This window comes from Canis lupus, chromosome X (genome assembly GCF_011100685.1).
Source record: "Canis lupus familiaris isolate Mischka breed German Shepherd chromosome X, alternate assembly UU_Cfam_GSD_1.0, whole genome shotgun sequence".
Classification (NCBI taxonomy): Eukaryota; Metazoa; Chordata; class Mammalia; order Carnivora; family Canidae; genus Canis; species Canis lupus.
In genome coordinates, this window is record NC_049260.1 from 5820244 (window position 1) to 5843223 (window position 22980).

The 22980-nt window shown below is 38.7% G+C and overlaps 1 long non-coding RNA gene across 1 annotated transcript in view; it reads right to left on the minus strand.

Annotated features, from left to right (window-relative positions):
* The window catches only part of LOC102153595, a 272842-nt gene continuing 249862 nt past the window's right edge, over window positions 1–22980 (minus strand). Inside the window, exons 19-20 of the long non-coding RNA XR_005386104.1 lie at window positions 7839–7881; window positions 1–38 (exon numbers count right to left, since the gene is read on the minus strand). This is a non-coding gene — a long non-coding RNA (uncharacterized LOC102153595). The remainder of the gene's footprint in view (window positions 39–7838; window positions 7882–22980) is intronic.

The window sequence follows — 22980 nt, forward strand, 5'->3', positions numbered from 1 at the left end:
GAGCCTGCTTCTCCCTCTGCCTGTGTCTCTGCCTCTCTCTCTCTGTGTGACTATCATGAATAAATAAATAAAATCTTAAAAAAAATAAAAAAAATAAAAATAAAAATAAAAATAAAAAGAGACTGGAAACTTTGTATATTCTCTAATGTTTTATCAATTTTTTTTAAATCCCTAAAGTTATTAGCATAAAAATCCTCAAAACAAAAGTGTCTCTCTGTTTTGGACAGACTGGCACAGCAAAGAAACGAGACAGTACGTGCTTCCTTATTCAATTAAAGAGTAAAGAAGAACCCTTAGACTTAATGAATGATAGGATATACATGAATATATTTAAAAAGGGGGGGGGGGGACTTGATCTTCTGCAAGGAAGAAAGAAAGCCTATGGTTTTGGAACTAATAATATGTGGCTGTCACAGTAGCTACAAGCATATATCACAGGTTGCCTTAAGATTGTGTATGTGTGCTGTGTGTGTGTGAAGTATCTATGTGTGTGTGTATGCACACAGAGCAGGCAACTTCCCAGTACCATTCAGACAGCCAGTCTACTCATGAGCTAAGAGCCTGTTATAATTACTTCTATATACCTGCTTTAAAAACTTGAGAGGTCTCTTTAAAAAAAAAAAAACTGGTGCTGGGAAAACTGGACACCCACATGTAAATAAATGAAATTAGATCCCCATCACACACCACTCACAAAAACTAATCCACAAAAATGGATTAAGGACTTAATTGTAAGATCTGAAACTGTAAAACTCCTAGAAGAAAACATGCTTCATGGCACGGGTTTAGGCAATGATTTCTTTTTTTTTTTTTTTAATTTAACTATATTTCAGGTGTACAGTGTAGCGACTCGATGAGTCTATATGGAAGCAATCATTTGTTGAATATGACATGAAAACCACAAGCAACGGAAGCAAAAATAGACAAATAGAACTACATAAAAGTAAAAATCTTACGCACAGCGAAAGGAAAAAGCCAAAAAAATAAAGAGGCTACTTACTGAATTGAGAGAAAAATATTTGCAAACCATGTGTTTGACAAGAGGTTAACATCTAAAATATATAAGAAATTCCTATAACTCAAGAATTAAAAAAATTATTTTTAAAAAATAACCTGATTTTTTTATTTTTTATTTTAAAAATATTTTATTTATATATTCATGAGAGACACAGAGAAAGAGGCAGAGACACAGGCAGAGGAAGAAGCAGGTTCCCCCCGGGGAGCCTGACGTGGGACTCAATCCCAGGACCCTGGATCACAACCCGAGCCAAAGGGACACGCTCAACCACTGAGCCACCCAGGTGTCCCAATAAGCTGATCTTCAAGTGGGTAAAGAAATTGGATAGGCATTTCTCTAAAGAAGACATATAAATGGTCAACAGGTAATATGAAAGGGTGCTCAATATGGCAGCATCAGGAAAATGAAAAATCAAAACCACAGTTAGATACCACCTCATGCCTGTTAGGATGTCTACCGTCAAAAAAAATAAAAGATAACAAATGTTTGGAAAGATGCAGAGAAATGGGAACCCTGTGCATTGCTGATGGAAATGCTGCAGCCACAGTGGAAAAGAGTATGGAAGTTACCTTAAATTTTTTTTAAAAAAGAACTGCCATTTGATCTAGCAATCCCACTCTGAGTCTATATCCAAAACCCCACTTCTGGGTATACATCCAAAAGAAATGAAATCCAGATTTCAAAGAAATATCTACGTTCTTGTGTTCACTACAGGCAAGATATAGAAACAACCTAACTGCCCACCAATAGATGAATGGGTAAAGAAAATGTGATGTAGACATATAACAGAATATTACACAGCCTTTAAAAAAAAGAAAAAGAGTCAATCCTGCCATTTGTAACAACATAGATAAACCTGGGAGACATTATGCTAAATGAAATCAGCCATTCACGAAAGTACAAGTACTGCAGGATTCTGCTAGTACGAAGTACCCAGAGTAATCAAACACATAGAACCAGTGAGTAAATGGTGGTTGCCAGGGCTGGGGAAATAGGGAAAATGGGCAGCTGTTCTTCAAAAGGCATAGAGTTTCAGTTCTATAGAATGAGTAAGTTCTAGGGATCTGCTGTACTACATTGTGCCTATAGTCAACAATACTATATTGTGCACTTAAAATGTGTTGAGGATAGATCTCATGTCAAGTGGCTTACAATGGTTACAAAAAAAAAATGAGAGAATTTTCTGTTGTCAATAAAAAAATAATCAAAATACATTTTGGGAAAACCAAAAATAGAAATCCACTAAGCAAAACTATTTCAGGCTTGCGAAGTAATTACCTGTAGACACTTGAACGTATTATCCTGGACTTCCTGAGGAATGGACTGATAGCAGTTGGAGTCCTGCTCAGGCTTTACCCCTCACCTGCTTTCCCATCCTTCTGATGAACTTGGCTCCCCAGTGACCACAGCAGGGACACTGGCTTCTGTCCTTGCTCAGAAGGACAGAAGTTATGCCTGAAAGTTCTTAACTATGCTTGCTGATGTCGCTACTGAGAGCCTCAATTTTCCACTATGTTTCCCTATCTGCCTACTTCTACCCTTCTGTGATCCACACCGATCCTTCAACACAGTTTCCTTTCCTCATGTTGGCTATTAACACCCACTTCCTCTAGGTGTACTGGGTATTGCACAAAAGAAACACTCTCTGTAGGTCACTTATAGCAGCATATAATTTCCTGATAGTCCCATTCCAAAATAAAATATATATGCAAATAAGTCTACATACACACATTTCAGCAATTGCTTTTTTCCCAAAGTGCATCCTTTGATTCCTCAATTTCTTCCCACTTGAGGGAGTCAGTAAACGTGGGACGGTGAAGAATACATATTTCTGTGGTGCTAAACTTCAACACAAATTTACTTTTTTCTTGCTCTTTTGTAGGAAAGGCTAACTAGAATCATTAATCATCATGTTAACATTAGGCATCAAAGGAACAGTTTAAGGTAAAGAGCAATAAAAACATAAATGAATATTTTATTCATTCAAGAGTTTCCCCCTTGAGTTTTCTGAATTGTTCATTTCCCGAGTCAAATGCCAGGCTGCATTTCCCAGTTTTCAGCAATGAGAAATGGCAGATAGGAAAAGGACCTGTATATGTCATAAATGACAACCATACATTACAAGACTATGCTGAAGGTTTTAAAGTTAATATTAAAGGTTTGAGGGTAATTTTATGTTTAGCATATAAACCCTAGTTTTATAATCTGAGAGCAAGTAACTAGCCATTCTGGACATTTTTTATAGATTTCATCTTAAATATAGTTCCACCAAAAACTGCTCTGTTTAAATTGCCTTAACATCGTCTGTGAATTGTATTCACTTGACAAAAGCATGTGAGGAGTTTAAAGTATAATGATTTTCTAAAAATACTGATGATTTGCACATTCTTTTCCATCTCAGAGCAATTGGATTTATTACATATTTTTACCCACTTGTCAGGCATGGAGAAAGTGGCTCGCAAGAACTCTCCAAGTCCTATTGTGCTTTTAAAATAAAATGATCAAACCAAAATCTAAATTTATAAATGGAAGCACAATGCGTATGCTCTCAATGAGACAATCGAGTCCATTCTTCCTTTAAATCAGAGGATCAATTCATGTTCTCTAACTGTACTCATCAGCTTGTATTTCAGCCTTTCAGCAAATGGGGTTGTGGCAAACATCTTGGCCCAATTTCTTTGGAGAGTAGAATATATTCCTTGGGTCTGAATGTATAGATTACCCGTCCGTCACTATTACAGCACGTCCTCACATAGACATTTGATCAATAGCACAAAATCTCGCTCACTTGTCTTGTCACAAATCATCGTAAATTGCTTCTAAATGTAACCACACATGATAATGAAGAGAAAAGAGAAATATATGTATTCTCCAGTAGGCAGTCTGTGGGTTGTATCCATGTGAAAATACAGAAACACCTTTGTCTTTAAATGTTGCATATAGAGGTAAAAGCTACGAAAGTTCTTTATGCAAAATGGCTCCCAGATATGTGTAACTGAAACACCACAGCTAAGTAAATTTAAAAAGTGAATCTAAATAGTTTAGTCATTTATGAAAAGATACCTTTCTCCAAGAGTATTTTATGTAGAGTTGCACATTTCTTTAGATTCTAAAAGAGAGGGATATTAGTAATTCTTCCCAAGTGTGATATTAAAAATATTTAAATACCAGCCTGGTGTGAATACCAACCAGTGAAAAGGGTCACTGTCAACTCACAGTGGCCATAGATCATGGTAAGCTACACCAAGAGACATCAACTGACAACCAGCCCTGCCTAGATCATAGGAATGGTAAGGGTCGGGATTACAAAGCAGTGGCCTTAGCAGAGCCTAGCACACAGGATGCATCCAGAAAATGTCAGTTTGAGCCAAATCAAGTTTTCTGTCATAAACACTTATATCATAGTTCTGAGAAGCTTCCTCTAAGTATGAAATATCCTAATTACTATAGTGTCTACTTGATATAAAACTATCTAAAAAATGGGTATAAAAATATCAGTATTTTGATCATTTATTTATAATCCAACAGCAGGAATAGATAGAAAGTTCCATATCAGTACAGACCATAGTCAGAGATGCAGGAGAGATTCTCTCTCTCCTCTCCCTTCTGATCCTCTCCCCCATGAGTGCTCTCACTCCCACTCAAATAAATTTAATTATTTGAGAGAGACAGACAGGCAGAGGGAAGGATTACTAGCAGGAGGAGCAGAGGGAGAGAGACTTAAGCAGACTCTGTGCTGAGTGCAGAGCCCCACACATGGGCTCAATCTCACAACCATGAAATAATGACCCCAGCTAACACCAAGAGTCAGCCACCCAACAGACTATACCACCTGGTGTCCCTAAATAAATAAAAATCTTTTTTTTTTTTCAAAAACACTCAGATCTATTATATAACGTACATATCCACACTCTCATTTTCCAAAATGCCAGGACCTGTAACTGTCCCAGTTGCTATGGAAACAACAAAGATCTTGGATGAAGTTCATACTCCAGAGCTTTGGGGAGCACACAGCCAGCAGCTGCAGGAATCAGAAACTCATTGCCATACGGATTCTGCAGCTGCTAGACCAGGAACTTAAAGAAGGCAGAGGGAAGGAGGGCAGAATGGAGAGAGAACTCTTTGTTTTCTATTGAAAAGAGGGGAAAAGCCAGTGACTGATCTAAATGCAATTATAGTGCTTAATGAATGTACCCTAGCCTACAGTATTTTAAACCATCTTAAATGGTTGGTAAATTAATTCTAGCATGACTTTAGTCAAAGAATATTGTGTGATGAATTCACACTATCTGAATAACTGCAGCTATCAGCTGAAATAACAGCAGGGAGATGAGTAAATAGGTCAGGTATTCTAGGTCTCATCTCCGCAAGGATAAAATTTGGTTTGAGTCTTGAAATGGGCATTTGGGGAGGAAAATCCAACACTTCTGATTCTTGAGGTAGAAATGCCTTGGAATTACAGACTATTAGAGCTGATAAAAGACCTTAGAGGTCCAAAAGCACCACACCTTCTTGTTGCCCACATGACAAAATTAAAACTCAGGGAATTTAGATGGTTTTCCCCATAACCATTACTGTGTAGTCCCTTAAAGCAATGCAAGCTGCCCACCTGTGTTGGGAAAAGGATGTTCTTTTCATGTGCTCCAAGTCTAAGTATTCATGACAGATGAGTATTCCAGCAGGAACCCCTGGCCCACCTGGAGCAAGAGCTTTACTCCTTAGGACTGAACCAAAGTTGGGCACAGAATAGAACCGATTAATAAAGTTCATTACCATTATTAGTAAGCACAAACTTAGTCAAAAGACAACTAATGAACTGGTTAATGCAAATTAGAAATAATGGACAATTATAGTTATTTATATTCTCCTACCTTATGCTTCACTCTTTCTCATTAGCATGAATTAAAAAGTAGCTTTCAATGTAATTCTCTCTGTTTTTGGAAGATTTATTTATTTCTTTGAGACAGTGTGTGCAAGTGGGGGAAGGAGCAGAGGGAGAAGGAAACCTCAAGCAGCTTCCCAGCGCAGCTTGGAGCCCCACACACAGCTTGATCCCAGGACTCTGAGATCATGACCTGAGCTGAAATCAGGAGTTGGCTGCTTAACTGACTGAGCCACCCAGGAGCCCCTCAACATAATTCATATTTTAATGGCCACACTGCTCCATTTCTATCTAATTACATCAAGAATTTTCAGCACTCAACCAGTAGTACAATGTATGCTTTCTTATTATATACTTCCACTCCTATTTTCTTCTTTTAATACTACTTTCCATTTATTGAGCAACTATTCTGTGCAATGCATTGTGTGAGTCACTTTATTAACACCATTTCCTACTCTTAAAGCTATCCCAAAGGGAAGGAGTTATTAGTCCCATTTTTTCGATGTATGATTTTATTTTCAGAGGGATTAAACAACCAGGCCAAGATTGCAGTATGAGGGCAGTGCTACAAATTCAAATAGAGAGCCCTCTAGCTGCAAAGCCAGATTTCCCATATAGTACAGCTTCCATACTTTGTCAGTACCTCCAGCATCGGAGAAAATTAATTATTTACTTATTTGGAAAAGATTATCCAGAAGCCACCTAACATATCATCATAATGGAAAGATAATTAAAGATCATGCTACAAGTTCCATAAATGCTGATGAACAATTAAGACTTCCAAAGACAGCTAGAAATTGGAAGCTGACCTGCTGTACAGCTTGAAAACAGTTCCAGGTTACCTAGTTGAAAAGAAAAACTGGCAGTTGATGGTCACAGAATGTCTGGAGTCATTTCAAATCAGCCTCACGGAGGAATAAGACATGAAACCCTCTGCAAATAGGCAAATATTGATTAAGGATATTCCAGGGCAAGACCCAGATCTATGAGATTAACAGAACACAAAGGCTAAAGAAACACTGGCATTTTTCCCTCAAACAGTTTTGATCAATGATTTTTCAAAAGAGATAGCCAGAGCTATGATGGGGGATTTGAGTATCAACAAAGTCTGTCCTTTCAAACACCAGATGCTCTCTTTCCTTTATCTTCTGTTCAACCCTGAATTTTCATTCCTAGGAAGACTGCACAGTCAGCTTCAAACCTATCCCCTTTGGCTCCTGCCTAACTCCTTCACCAGAAAACATACTAGAAAAATACTATCTATGACTAACAGTATTAATGTCAACATGCGCACATTACAGATTAATGAATACACAGAGGGTCCTACAGCCACAAAGTCGTAAGGCCTGATGTTAACCACAATGTGTCTACATTTTACACTTCCCCCGTTGTCTCTCTGATAAATTACCACAGCCCAAAACAAATAGGTATAATCCTCTTTTATATACATCCTTCTACCTGAGTGAGGCTGGGCAGAGAGCTAACCAGGCCAGGGAAGATGCCATAGATTTAGGCAGGGGTCGGCATACCATGTTTATGGACCAAATCCAGCCCACCATTTCTTTTGGTAAATAAAGTTTTACTAGAATGCAATCACACTCATGAGTTCACATCTTGTAGATGTGGGTGCCTTCATGTTACAATGAAATAGTTGGGACATAAACTATATGGCCCACAAAGTTGAAAATATGTACTATCTGGACTTTTACAGAAATAAAATGTGCTAATTCTTGCTTAGGACATGGAAAGAGAAGACACTGGTCCAAACATGATAAAATCAGGTGTAAATAGTCAATAGAAAATCAGAAATCTAAACTCCTAAATGTAGATAAGAAAAACAAGGGAGAATGATATCAGTAAAATGGCAGAACTGTGGGAATTTTTCTGCCACCCTCTCTAAAAGGACACCAATTCTGACAATCTTTCAGATGACAGTACCTTTGAAAGTCTGGGAGTCCAGCGGAGAAGTTCCAGCGCACCACTGAAGGAAAAAGAAAAAAAAAGGAATCCAAGATTAGACAGTGAAGAGGGTAAGAGGTGTGACTTTACCCACATCATCTTTCTTTAAGACAGCAAACCTCGGTGCCAAAGGAGCCCTTCTTGGCCTGTGATTGCTCCCAGGGTGGAAAGTAAGGGCATGTGAATGAGTGCCCAGTTTCCTCACCTGTGAAGGACACTCCCAAAGAGGCCCATTTCTTTCTTGCCCCACTGAGAGTACCGAGAGGAGCTGCATGAGTGGGGGACAGGGAGCAGCTGATAGAACAGCAGTCAGGGCTCCCATGATCACACTATCCCCCCTTGCCAGGTGTAGGGGTTGGGGCTCTCAAAGAACATCGAAGGGATATAGTCCCTCCTAACCATTTCACAGACACCATGAGAAAGCCCGCAAATAGCTGCTGAGGCAGTTCATTTATTAATCTCCCCAACTGGCCCATGGGGTACCCCTAATGCTCTATACCCACACACCTACATCACAGTAGCGCTCCTTCTATGCACCACTGACAGCAGGCCAGGGTGAGATTCTGTAGAAGGCACTAGCTGGCCCAACTCTGGGATTGAAAGACAACACACAAACTTGAGCATTTAGCACCATGTGGGGAGATAAAACAGCCTGTCAGCACCCAGCCTGGCTCTCTTTTCAAGAGAAGGCATACTATCTCAGAATTCCCTAAGAAGGAACAAGAACTGTGGAATAGGCGCATCCATAGAAAAGGTCTGAAAAAGCCTCAGAATGTCTATCAGGCTTGACAGAAGCTATTTCTCTTCCAAAGCCAGTAAGACTGGAGGAGGTGACTGCTTCTTCAAATATAAAGACAGGAGTGCAACACTTTGAGGAATATGAAAAATCAAGGAATCATGACACCACTAAAGAGCACAACAGTTTCCCAATAACTGATCCCAATGAAATGGAGGTCCGTTATTTGCCCAATAAAGAATTCAAAATAGTTGTTTAAGCTCAGTGAGCTAGAATAAAACACAGAAAATTCAATGAAATCAGGAAAACAACATGCAAACAAAATGAGAAGTTTAACAGAGGGACTGAAATCATAAAAAGAAACAAATTCTGCAGCTGAAGAATACGATGAATGGAATGAGAAACAGGAGAGAGAGCTATTTCATGGAAAGGTATTTAAACACCCAGGACAGCCTGCGTTTTGAAGGCATTTCTTTTGAAGGGAAAGTAGTTTCCACATCCTCTATCTGGGCTTCCATTGACATAGGTACTCTCTGGAAACTCAGACCATAATGAATGTGAAACAGAACAATGGAAAGTGAAATCCTAAATAATGCCTTTGTTGCACTTGTTCTTTCATGTGCAAAGTGAAAATGTGTGTATTGATGTTCAATTTAGACGCATGTATTTGTAATATATGTGTGTGTATTTGTATCCATATGTTGATATTCAGGTGTTTAACTAATATTGTATGTATATATACATTCTAATAAAGAAAAAAATTCACTCACGTATGAAAGGTTTTGGCTTTTTTTTTGTGAAAGATATAGGTTAACTGTGTTATTCCAGAATACAGGTTGATTTTCAACAAGTACAATGGACATTTGTTCAACAAGTATGTTGATTTGTTTGACAAGTATACTGGATGTTCGACAAGTATATTCAACAAGTACACTGGACAAGTACTGTGTGTCAGGCATGATTATAGGGTCTATAAATACATTGGTGGGGGAAAAACAGACAAAAAACTCTTTTTTTAAAAAATTAGTTTACATTCTAGTGGGGTTGGGGGGAGAAACTGACCATACACAAAATTATATTATCTATTGCTGTGGCACAAATTACATAAAGTTCAGTAACTCAAAACAACACATATTTATAATCTCCATTTCTGTGGGTCAGGAGTCTGAGCATGGCTTAACTGCATCTTCTGATTCAGAGCATCTCAAGGGCTGTGATGTTATCTGGTGGCTTGACTAGGGAAGAATCTGCATGAAGTGGTTAGTAGAATCAGTTCCTTAGGAGCTGTCAATCTGGACCTCAGTTCTTTGCTGCTATTCATGGAAGGCCATCGGAGTTCGTCATCACACAAGCCTCTCGAGCATGGCAGCTTCCTCTATTTAAGGCAACAAGGGAGGTTTTTCTAACAAGACAGAGTCAAGGTCTTTTGATAATCCAACCATAGATGTGACATCCCATCACCTTTGCTGTATTCTATTTTTTGGGGAATTAAGTGTCACATCCCACACTCAAAGGGTCAGGATAACACAAGGCTATGACTCTCAGGAGGCAGGGATCATCCAGGATCATACATAAGGTCTGCCTACCACACTGGGCCAGAGCTCATAGAACCTGGTGGGCCACTGGAAGGAATGTGGAATTTACCAGGATGTGGAAATTGATGCTATAATAATTCATGAGACGCAGCTCAGGATCTAGAGGTGTGATATCTGCTGACAGTGTTTACTTTGCAGCCACTCACACTGTCCCTCATGAGACCCCTCAACCTCCTTATCTCATGGAGGATGGCAGTGCTGATTTTTCAGTTTCCTATACTGCTCCCATATCCGTTGCAACTTGTCTTGATGCTTTAGGCTTGCTCACAGTCACTCATCATCCCTCCCTGCATCACCCCTTTATATAAGTTTCCTCCTGTTTTTCTTTCTACCTATAGCTCTCCTGCTGAGAGTCACCTCTTCTGTTAATCATAGTCTTCTTTCCTCTTTTGGCCAACAATATCACTACCAGACTATCGACACCATTAATTTATTTATTAGCTTGGTAAGTGAGCCTTTTCATCCAGTTCAGAATAGGGGAGATGGAAGTACCACAACTAAATTAAATTGCAAGGTTATTCTCTGACATTTGATGCATGTACTAAAGGTTACTGAAGCAGAAAGTCAGTGACCATGACTCTTGTTTTGCCTGTCAGGAACTGAGGCCAAACTGCTGTTTGCTGATGGGCCCTCTCAGTTCTTGAGAGCTCACATACTACCTCTCCACCTTGCTTCTCTTTTCACAAACCTCTACACATATGTTCATGATCTCCTCAGAAAGTTGGATCCATCCATTCAACAGGCTAACACTCCCTGTTACAATCAGTTTTCTACATGAATCTATAATTCTCCCATCCAATCTCTCTTTCAAATGCCCTCCCAGCAATCCCTTGCCCCTTACCTCCCTCCATTTATGGACAGCTTCTTCTTTGCTGGCATATGAACAAACTAATAATTGCAAACTTTGAGAAGAATCCTCCATTTTTGTAGACTATGTAGCAGTGATCAAGGATAACATCATAATGCTACAAATAAAAATGATTACAGCTAGGTTGTAAAGGAACACCTTTAAATATTTAAATAGATGAGAAGGGAAATCTTAGTTTCTTAAAGTACTTTAAAGCCATACGACCACATTGATCTTAAGGCCACATTTGTTGAGGGAGAAAAAAAATCATTATGATCTTCTTTCCTTAATAGGAATTTTGTTGTTGATATTTCAGGGAAATATGTTCTCGGAAATTGCTTAAAACACCTTTCCAAGATTTCTCTCCTCGTGATCAAAGAAGTGTGGCAATGCCTACCTTTGCCAGGAATAGTACAATATTTTCCCTCAGGTTTCAAACTCCTTGAAAACCTCTGTAACCTGCTGCTTTGTTTTTATAGTAATCAAAGCTAAATGGGGGTTTAGAGAAAAATGAAGCATGCAGCACAACTGAAGAAATTCCATCTCAATGCTGCACACATTTTCCAAATATTCAACTTTTCCCTCTAGTGTAAACATAGCCTTTATCATGAAATTGAACAGTTTTCTAAATTTGTCTCTTAGGAGCAAGCCTACCCTGCACATCATGGAACATTTTATCCTCCCAAGATAGACTAAAAGCTCTAAATTACTCATTACACAGCTTAACAAAAGAAGCTCATCGTTAGTTAATTGGAGATAACATGGCCTTGTTCCCCGATGCAGATATACTAAAAATTGCTGGTTATTTCTGTAGTTAATTTCTTCTGGAAAAAATTCTCAGTCGTAGAATTTATCTTCTCATGATAAAAAATGAGATAGCATGAAATAAATATTCAATTTGGAGCTAAGAGGATGTAGAATACTAACGAGGAAAAGAACTAAATTTCTGAAAAACTTGCAAAATGTCAACTGTCCCAAATGATATGCAACCCAGTTATCTCAAAGAAAACTACTTCAGTTAGTTGGGTGAGGCAGTGTTCCGGGTGCAAAATGTAAGGAGGTGCCTGAGGCAAGTGCCCTGCTTGCCTCACTCTAGTATGGGCCTCAGTTAGACAGAGGAGCTATACTCCCTGAAATGTCCTCTTATCTAATTTTGAATGAGTCATTTAACTGTTCACTTTTTTTGGACTTCTTTTCTACAATCATATTTATTTTACTCCCTGGATCTTTCATGCAATCCGTTATAAGTTAAAACATAGATAGTGGGTTCCTACAGATAATGTATTATCAAAGGGGCATCTTGAGAAAATACACCATTAAGATGTGGGCACAGCTGTAAGGGGTTTATAATCCAATAGAGAAGACATGTATTTCTGCTTTCTAAGAAAATACTTGTTTAGACCCTCCATTGCCCTTCAAACTAGGATTCTAATTCCTCATGCCCTACATTGCCAACTGTCACCACATCACCTGCTATTAACTTTCTGGTCCATGACAAGCACTCTTCCTCACACACAACTACAATGAAAGCCTTGTTAACCTGTCTGAGGCTTTCCAATTCATTGCAAACCCAAAACTTTAAGCATCATTGAATGTCACTGACCTGAGGCTTTTTACATTATTGAGTATCTCTTCCTTCTTGAGCATTTCTCCTACTGTCACTGTGTCTGGCCCTCAATATTTCTGATCCCTGCTCCGTCTACTTCAATAGCATCCCCGTCTTTCGGTTCCCATACCACCTTCTTCCTTAATGCTGACATTGTTTATAATCAGAACTCTCTTTTTTTTGTTGCTGTACAAAATTTCCCTGGTCAATCCCAGGCACTTGCAAAAGTTTACTTCCTCAGCATGCACATCTGACTTCAAAATCTGTATTTAGGCTGAGCCCTTTGCACTGGAAACCATGTCTTTTTATCTCATTAGGCACATGTATTAAATAACAACTAAGTTCCTAGGCATTGTGAATGCACAGATAAAGCACATAGGCTCTAACCTCAGACCGCAACCTGGTGGAGGATGCTGATCATTCCAAAAAAGGTTACAACACAGTCTATGTTATCATTAAGCATGCATCAGTGCTCTAAGGCATTGCTGCTCAAACTCCAATGTGCAACGGAAATACCCGGACATCTTGTTCAAATGAAGATTTGATTCAGAAGGTCTGCCTCGAGGCTGAAGATTCTGCATTTCTGTGAACCTCCCAGGTGATGTTACTGCCAGCATTCCATGATATTTGAGTAGTAAAGTTTGGGGAGATTTGAGTAGTAAAGTTTTGGGAGATTTCCCTGACCCTTTGAGTAGTAAGTTTTGGGAGATTTCCCTGACCCTAACAGTCTATGAAGTCTGGCATAGAAGGGAAGGCAAAGCTGCCTGATCTAAATGTTGAGGATATCCTGAATTTTCCAGAGGAACAAATGAGAATAGATCATTTGGGAAAAGGGAAAAACATGGTAAAAAGAAGCAGATGTGTGTCAGCACAGAGGTCTGCGATCCTGTGCCTAGAGCCCATGGCAGCAGATGTAGGAGAGCCGAGTGGGATATGGAGGAGGAGGACCTAGAGCATTAGAAACCACATGATGAGGGTCCTATACCATGTCCTAGAGCAGAGACACCCAGAATGTGATGGAGGTAGCCAGGGAGAGCAGGAGCATTAAAAATCAACAAATATGAGGTTCAGGCTGTGCCGCGCCGCGCACTTGTCTCCAGTGTCCGGGCCTCTTAATATAGACAACAGCTGGCCATGCCTGTTTCCCTCCTTGAATACCCCTCAGGGTATAGCTACTGTGCCTGGCATTCTGATCTGTTGATGGAGTGAACCATTTTCTTAAACCTCTGACTTGCTCAAGACAATTCCTTCAGTGATTAAAAAGTATTTTGATACTTCCCCAAAGACAACAGATTGAAAACAAACCACCAAAACAATCATACAAATTCACACAAAGTAACCTCTGCTAACGAATGAATGAATGGTGTAGGACACAGTACCTCAGGTGCACTCAGTTGAGAGGACTCAGTAGTGTTTAAAGCAGCGTTCCCCAAAAGAAATGTAATGTGAGCAACATATGTAATTTTAAATTTTCCAGTAAGTACGTTTAAAAAAGAAACAAGGGCAACTGGGTAGTTCAGTGGTTGAGTCTGCCTTTGGCTCAGGTCATGTCCCAGGGTCCTGGGATGAGTCCTGCATCAGGTTCCCCACAGTAAGCCTGCTTCTCCCTCTGTCTATATCTCTGCTTCTCTCTCTATGAATAAATAAAAACCTTTAAAAAATTAAAAATAATTCAAAAATTAAAAATGAAAGTAAAATAATAATAATAATAATAATAATAATAATAATATTTTTAAAAAAAACAAGTTGGGGGTGCCTGGGTGGCACAGTTGGTTAAGCATCCAACTCTTGGTTTTGGCTCAGGTCACGCTCTCAGGATTGTGAGATCAAGCCTGGTTCCAGATCTGCACTCAGATCTAGTAGGTTTGAGATTCTCTCCCCCTCTTCCTCTCCCCACTGTGTGCATGTCCAAGTGTGTGTGCATATGCACACATGCTCTCTCTCAAATAAATAATCTTTAAAAAAAGAACCAAGTTAAACTAACTTTAATATACTTAACCCAATATATCCAAAATATTATCATTTAAACATGCAATTAATATAAAAAATTATGGATGAGGGATGCCTGGGTGGCTTAGCGATTGGGCATCTGCCTTTCGCTTGGGGCATGACCCTGGAGTCCCAGGATCCAGTGCCGCATTGGGCTCCCTGCAGGGAGCCTGCTTCTCCCTCTGCCTGTGTCTCCACCTCTCTCTCTGTGTCTCTCACAAATAAATAAATAATCTTAAAAAAAAATTACTGATGAGACACTTTACATTTCCTTTGTCATAAGTCTTTGAAATCTATGTGTTATTTTACACTTATGTCACATTTCAATTCAGATTCACTCTTTTTCAAATGCTCAGTAGCCCCATATAGCTGCTGGCTACCATACTGGACAGCACAATTTTAAAATGTGTGCAATTAACTCCTTAATCTGTATCACTGTATGAGCTTTTGTTCAGGTCATTCCCCTTCCTGTACTCACATGCCTCACCTGAAACTGAAAACGCTGATTAGATCAGTGTCCTCACATGATAATGCAAAGATCCTAAAGACAACATGTTGTAGCCAAAGGGAAGAGCTGTGTGTGTGTGTGTGTGTGTGTGTGTGTGTGTGTGTGAACAAACACTGAAGTTTCTGTAGCTATCACCCTGGAAATCCCAATCTTAAAGTATGTTTCTATACTCTGAAAGGATAAGAGACAGGATACTGAAATTGCTAAGAGTTTCTCAACTCTTAACACTTTCCAGCCATTTATAAGCTTTGGGGGTTTGTTTTTTTGGTTTGAGGTTCTGGAGGAGGTATTTTTTTAGAGGGGGTTAGGGGTTTTTGAAGATTCTACAAATGGAAGCAGAAATAAAGCAGTAACTTGTGCATTATCCTCTTGATTAGAACAGGCATGTATACTGCACTCAGATGGCAGAGAAACTGGTCTATAGTCCAATACCTGCTTCTGCATTATTAAAAGCTAAGTAAGCAACAATCTTGTCTTTGCACATAGAGGAATAAATGTAGTAACAATGAAAACTGTTTTCAACCAAGGTCAGCACCACCACTTTGGAGAATGATGGGAAAGAAAGACTCCATGTTCTTCTTTTTCAAAAGGTGAGTAAAATATACTTGATAGCTTCTTAAGGAAACTGTTTTGTTTGTTTTGTTTTTAATGTTCCATTTTAAGGGTGTCTTGTAAATTCCAAACAAATCAAGGAGCCAGTTGGAGTCAAGGGTTCCATATTATTTGATTGTGTAAGCCCAGTGCTTGGCATGGTACCTAGCACTCAGTGTATGCTTATCAAGTGCATGAGGTAGCATTTCAATCCTTATCAGATGTTCTCCAATATATGGACTATGTGTGGCAAAGATTAATACTTAAATAATACTCCAAGGGCTGTGCACAGTGCTCCCTAGAAAGTTGTACATTGGAGGTTTTGTCTGCTATTAACAGGGAAGTATGAAGAGCTGGGAGGGAGAAGGCAGGCAGGCAGACAAAGCTTCAGACAAGATGCATAGACAGCTCCTGTCAACTCCCACCACCTGGAAGGCAATGAGATGAACGATAGCCTCTTTATCTCTCTCCTGAAGCCTCAGGCTAATCACCATAACACTTTTTCTTTGCATTAAAAAATGTCTTTCTGGTCGATTTACTTTCATATATATATTTTTTCATATATATATATGAATTTTTTCATATATATGAATATATATGCTTATACATATATACACATATAAATTTACATAATGCTGAAATGTGATCTTAATATATACTAATGGAGTGTGTTAGTAGTTGGTTTGTGTGTCTGCTGTTTCATTTATCTTCTATCCCTAGCCCCTAACCATTCCCCCCTACTCTCCATGGAGCTGACACAGCCCTACCTAGTAACCCATGTGAAGGATCTAGAATATTTCTTTCCATATTTTTCTTCAGAATTAATCACACACACACACACACACACACACACACACACACACACATAAATTCTGCCTTTGCTTTATAAAAATGGGAAATTACATACCTGTCTGCTTCTTGCTTTTCTCTCGTAATAATAAAACACGTACAAATTCCCATACAGCAACTAATACATTCAAATTCATTCTTTCAAATGGCTGCATGATATGATATGCCATATTGCCAATATATTCTAATTTACTCAAGGACTCCTTTGCTGAAGGGCAGTTACTTTGTTTCCAGTTTCTTGTCAGCTTAAACAGTGCTCAGTATATACCCTGGAGCATTGGTCTTTACATATTGAGCTTCATTTCTAGGGAATGGAGCTCCAAAATGGTATGGCTGGGTCAAAGAGTATGTATGTTTAACATTTTGATAGTTATAGACATTAATATCTAAAAAGTCTATAAATATTCATATTATCACCAGTAATAGGTGAAAGTACCCATTTTTCCACATATCTCCTGGCAATATGTGGTACTATTTTATATTTCTGCACCTGAAGTAAATATCAGGTGAGCGATATGTACCCGTAGGTGTCACCATCTTAGGGGAAACCAAAAAATCCTGCTATAACTGAGTGCACTGAGAAGAACACTAAAAGAAACTCAGCAGACCTAGTTTTAGATTCACACTGCATTCTGAACTGAAAACCTAAACAAGTCTTTTAACCTCACTGAGCCTCTTTCAGTATTTGTTAAAAGGATATATATACTTTTTAATATCAAAGGCTGACAAAACAATGTGAATTTATCAGGCCAAAATCAAAGGAAAGCCGACAATTAAAAAGAAATAACAGAACACTAATGCCATGTCTCCCTGAGGGCGTCTGGTCAATCTGGTGATTTAAGTTTTAGTTTCTCTTCCTATGAGATGAAGGAGATAGAAGAAAAAGAAAAAACAGGGCTCATTCAGGGTGGGAAATCAAATAAAGGACCCTCTACCTCAAATCTGGGATCTCCAAAATACTCTACCTTTAGTGTAAATTTGAGGCAAAATAGACTCATAGCAAATCTGCACCATAAAAGGAACACCAGGACATTACTCTGGATCCTGAGAAAAGTAGCAAAGGAACAAACAGTGAAAAGCTGTAAGAAAAACTGCCATTCATGTGGATTTGCAACCCAAATTCATATCTTCTGGAAGTCCAAATTAATGTTAATCTATCAATTTGGCTCAAAACAGAATCTCTAAAACTACCTATGGTAAAGAGCTGGGCTGTTTGTTTCATTTCCAATCCATGGGAACTCTCATACTTTTATAAAATACAATAAAAATGAACTACAAAAAATTATATGGAAATAAAGAGACGAATACAGCAGATTGATGCTGTCACAATGTCAAATTACTATAAAAATTTCCAAATGTCATTCTCAATTTCCATACTTATTGCATAAAAGGTTACAAGCATTTTGTGCAGCAACACCTGGTCCCAAGTACTCAGCAGAACAAGTGCAATTCCTCTCTGCGCACACACCTCCCTCTTAAGCCTTAGAGACTTTTCAAAATAATTTCCAAAGAAGAAGCATATTTTACAAGTCAAAGAAAATCAGCAAACATGCAAGAAACTAGATACTATGAAGCAGAATTAAAATAAAGAGAAAAACCAGATTTGCAAAAGCTTCAGATATTGAAATGATCAGATACCGAATCTAAAGCAACTTGTTTATTATGTTTAAAGGAATAAAACATAAAATACTACCATAAAAAGTGATCCAATAGGCTTGAAAAGAACAAAATAGAAATGGAAAATAAAATAACGGAAAGTACAGACTCAGTAAACGAGTTAAACAGCAGATTGAACATGGTTGGAGAGGCAACTGCACAGCAAAACAAGCTGCTGCAGAAGATGAAAGAGAAGCTTAGAAATGTAGAGACTGGATACAATATAAAATATTTTCTGAGTCCCAGAAAAAAAAGAGAATAGGGCAGAGAAAATAATATGAAAAGAGAAGATTTCCCTCCCCCAGACTGGGTAAAAGGCATCAATGTACAAATTCCAGACTTCCCAGGAATCCCAAGGAAATTTTATAAATAAAAATGCACACCTGGACAAGTCAAAGTAAAATCTGAGAACAGCAAAGACAATCTTAAAAAGAGAGAAGAAAACAAAGATTGCCCTCCAAGGAATGACAGGCTGAGAGCTGATATTCAACAACAAAAACAGAAGCCAGGAAAAAGAAAGTGAATGGTGCTGTCACCCATATGAACAAGTGTGGAAGCAGATTCCCTCCAGTTGAGCCAGGAGACTTTGCATTCCAACACTTTGATTGCACCCTATGACAGACTCAGCTAGAGGACCCAGCTAAGATGCATTTAGGTTCCTAGCCCATGGAAATGGTGAGATAATGAATAATAACTGATAATAATGAGATTATAAGTGATAATAAATGTTCCTTGTTTTGAACTGCTAAGTTTGGGGCTAATTTGTTAGGCAACAATAGATAATTAATACAGTTAGCATTCATCTGTTCTACCTGCCATCAAATAGAGACAGTAATTTAAAAATAAAAATACAACACATACCGGGAGGGGGGTTGGCACCAAAAATCCACAATCTAGCCAACTCTCGGTAGGGAAGAGAGAATTTGCCATGATGTATTAGTTTTCCAGAGATGCCATAACAAAGTACCACAGAGGGGAATCTTAAACAGCAAAAATCTATGGTCTCCATTCTGGAGGCTAGGGTTGGTTCCTTCTGAGGGATATGAGGGAAGGCTCTGTCCCGGGCCATTCTCTTTGGCTTGTAGATGACTGTCTTCCTCCTATGCCTCCTCACTTTACGTCCCATCTATGTGTGTCCGTCAGTGTGTGAATTTCTCCTTTTTATAAGGACTCTAGTCATATTGAATTAGGGCCCAATGAGTGACCTCTTGGTTATGCCTTTGTAAAGATCCAATCTCCAGAAAAGGTTATATTCTGAGGAACTTGAGGTTGGGACTTCAAATATTAGTTTGGGGGGTTGGGGGGACACAATTAAACCCATAACACATAGTGAGGCACATTTAGATATAGACTGAATATTACTCAGACATACATACACTCAATGTTTGGAATCACGAGTTTCTTCCAGCCCCAAATAATTCCCACATATTGTTTTACTTGGTTCAAAATGAGGCTGTAACTATAAAATTCATTTGTCTTGCCTGTCATGTACACAACTGTGGGGTCTGATATGGTCTGGAGAGGTTCTTTATTACAGTTTTGCTCTTTTGTTATCAGTTTTAAGAAAACATAATGAAAACCAAAATGCTGCAAATATGTCAACTTGGCATTAGATACAGCCAGTTTAATGTGGCACTTCGCTAAATTCAATCAGAGCATTGTTTATGGATGAACTTTTTCGTTCATCCTCATAAATCACATCTAAGCTAATTAAAATCCCAATGGAAGTGGTATCTCAGCTGTCCCACAGCCGACTTCTCCACTGACTCTACCCATAATGAAATATGAAGATAATAAAATTATTCTAGGGATCATAGTCTAGGATGCACTTCCAAAACTCATAAACAATCCTCACTTGCATGTCCATGAAGCTGAAACAGTGTACTGTAGAAACAAAGCAGATAAAACCAGGGGCTGTGTAAGATGTCCTTACTGAGTGCAGCATCCATGGTGAATTGAGACCTCAGTTTCTTGGGTGCAGGGTAGCAGCTAATGGCAGACATGTGGAAACTCCAAGCTCATGTTCCACAAACAGCTCCATTTTCTGTATACATGGGAATTACAGTTGCTCTAACAGGGTTCAGGGGTGTGTCTGTATATGTGTCTCATTCCATACATCCCTGATTCCCCTTAATAAGAACAAAGCCCTTTAATTCCAAAGGCTTTGGGTTAAGGCTGCCCTGGAGGACATCTGGTAAACAAGGCAGAAGCTGGGCAAAACTGTAAATGTCTTTGCTGTCGAAGGTAAGGATTATAGGAAGGCTGTCCAATTTATACTGGACCAGACTTTCTGTAATAAAACACAACAATGCAATTATTGCAGAAGAAAACTACATGGAAAAGATGAGAAAAAACAGTTGGAAACCAATTTGTGAAACAGCATAGCACACTAAGTTCATTGAACAATAATAAATATTGCAACATTGTCTGAAGGCTTTTAAAGATCCATGTTGGGGGAGAAAGAAAACAGCAAAAGAAGAATAGCATTATTTCAGTCAACATAACATACTGAAGCAATGAATGTTCAAAGCAGGATACATGTCAAAATAATGAAAGCTATATTTAAATCAAAGGTTCTTAGCTAATGCATGCCAAACTCTAGCAGAGGGCCAGTAAAATAAACTATGAGGGAAAGAGTCCAGAAACAAAGACAGGGGTGCCATAGCTGGCAAACAACATTGCTCCTCAAAGGAATTGCCGGAGGTTTTATTCTGTTCAACTGTGGGCTATACTCTCTTGGTTCTCATCTGACAGCACAGAGCCATTCAAAGAGAGCTGATTTTTGCAAAACATCCAGGATGGGTTGCTGAAGAAGAAATTACCAGCATGCTTGCAAACTCTGCTCCACCACAGGAAATGTTTAGATTTACCAGGAAACCAACAACAAAAAGAAAAAAAAGAAAAAAGAAAAGGAAAAGAAGACAAGAGAAAGGAGAGAAAAAAGAGGGGTGCCTGGATGGCTCAGCAGTTCAGTGGCTTGCCTTTGGCTAGGTTGAGATTCTGAGGTCATGGGATCAAGTCCTGCATTGGGTTCACTGCAGAAAGCCTGCTTCTCTCTCTGCCTATGTCTCTGCCTCTCTCTGTGAGTCTCTCATAAATAAATAAAATTTAAAAAATAAAAAACTTAAAAAAAGACAAGACAAAACAAGCAAACAAACAGGTGTCTTCCCCTGAGTTATCAACAACACTCAAAATGGAAGTGAGTCAATGAGAAAAATACACCCAGCTAAACTTTTCTAAGCAAGACAGACATAGTTATAACTGATAAAGTATTTTAAAATAATATTACTCCAAAAATTTTTTGGGCTTAAAGCTTATTTGTATCATTGCCCAGAAATCTCAAAAGTACTTCCCTTGGTAGGGATAGATCAGTTTATTTAAATATTCACACACATCTGAAATATAAATAAAAGAGACTTAACTGAAATTAACTTAAATAACCTACATATTTAGCAGATGATAGTTATAAATAAGTTAAATGCATACAATTTACACTGGGAAGTAGTGATTATTAAACTTTAGTGTGATCCTACTGCAAGTGAAAGGAATAATAAATGAACGTAACTGCCTGGATAGGCATGTTGGTGGAATTTCCAAGCCTTCTGTGTGGATAGCCAAGCCACCATGGCATTTACTGAACAAATATTTATGGAAAGCCTGCTGCTTTATGCCAAGCTCTGTTCAAACCACTAGGGCCACAGTGGGAAACAAAATAGTCAAAATTCTCTGCTCTCCTGGAATCTATATTCTAGCAAGAGAAGATAGATAATATACAAAATAAGTGACATATATTTTACTATTGGTATATTAGTTTCCTATGGCTGCTGTAACAACTTACAACATACAGTGACTTAGAACAACACAAAGATATTACTGTGTACTTCTAGAAGTCAAGAATCCAAAATCCTTCCTTGGAGTTATATACTTAGTAACTCTAATGGGATATCCAGCAATTCAGTGAAAAGTGATAAACTGAATTGAATATGTAACTTCTGCAAGTATCCATGATCTCAAAAGCTGTGTTCTTTGATCCGCCTTCTCTAAAGATGTTAATTCTTTGAAACTACACTACACTATAATGTGACTTCAGTTTCTTTAGAAACTGCTGGTATTCTTTTTTTTTTTTTAAGACACAGAGGGAGGGAGGGCAGAGACACAGGCAGAGGGAAAAGCAGGCTCCATGCAGGGAGCCTGACGTGGGACTTGATCCTGGGTCCCCAGGATCAGGCCCTGGGCTGAAGGTGGCACTAAGCCGCTGAGTCACCTGGGCTGCCCTGGTATTCTTGATTGCATTTTTGTGTTTCTTAGTTGCCTTGACTTGAACTATGAAACTTCCTTAAGCTCTGTAATGGTAATGAAAAGTATCAGCCACATGCAAGATTGGAAAGAGATGTTATATATAGGGGCAGCCTGGGTGGCTCAGTGGTTTAGCACCTGCCTTTGGCCCAGGGCGTGATCATGGAGACCTAGGATCGAATCCCGCATGGGCTTCCTGCATGGAGCCTGCTTCTCCCTCTGCCTGTGTCTCTGCCTCTCTCTCTCTGTGTCTCTCCTGAATAAATAAATAAAATCTTTTTTAAAAAAGCTTTTCAATATAATGGTCATCCATGATGTTGCAAAGCCACTGCCTTCTATGTCACAATGTTTCTCCTTCAATGAACAGTTCATAGGCCCATTCAAGGGCAGATTCTCCATTTGCTAGTAATGTATCAAGCATATTTTTTTGAAATCTGTAGACTGCTGA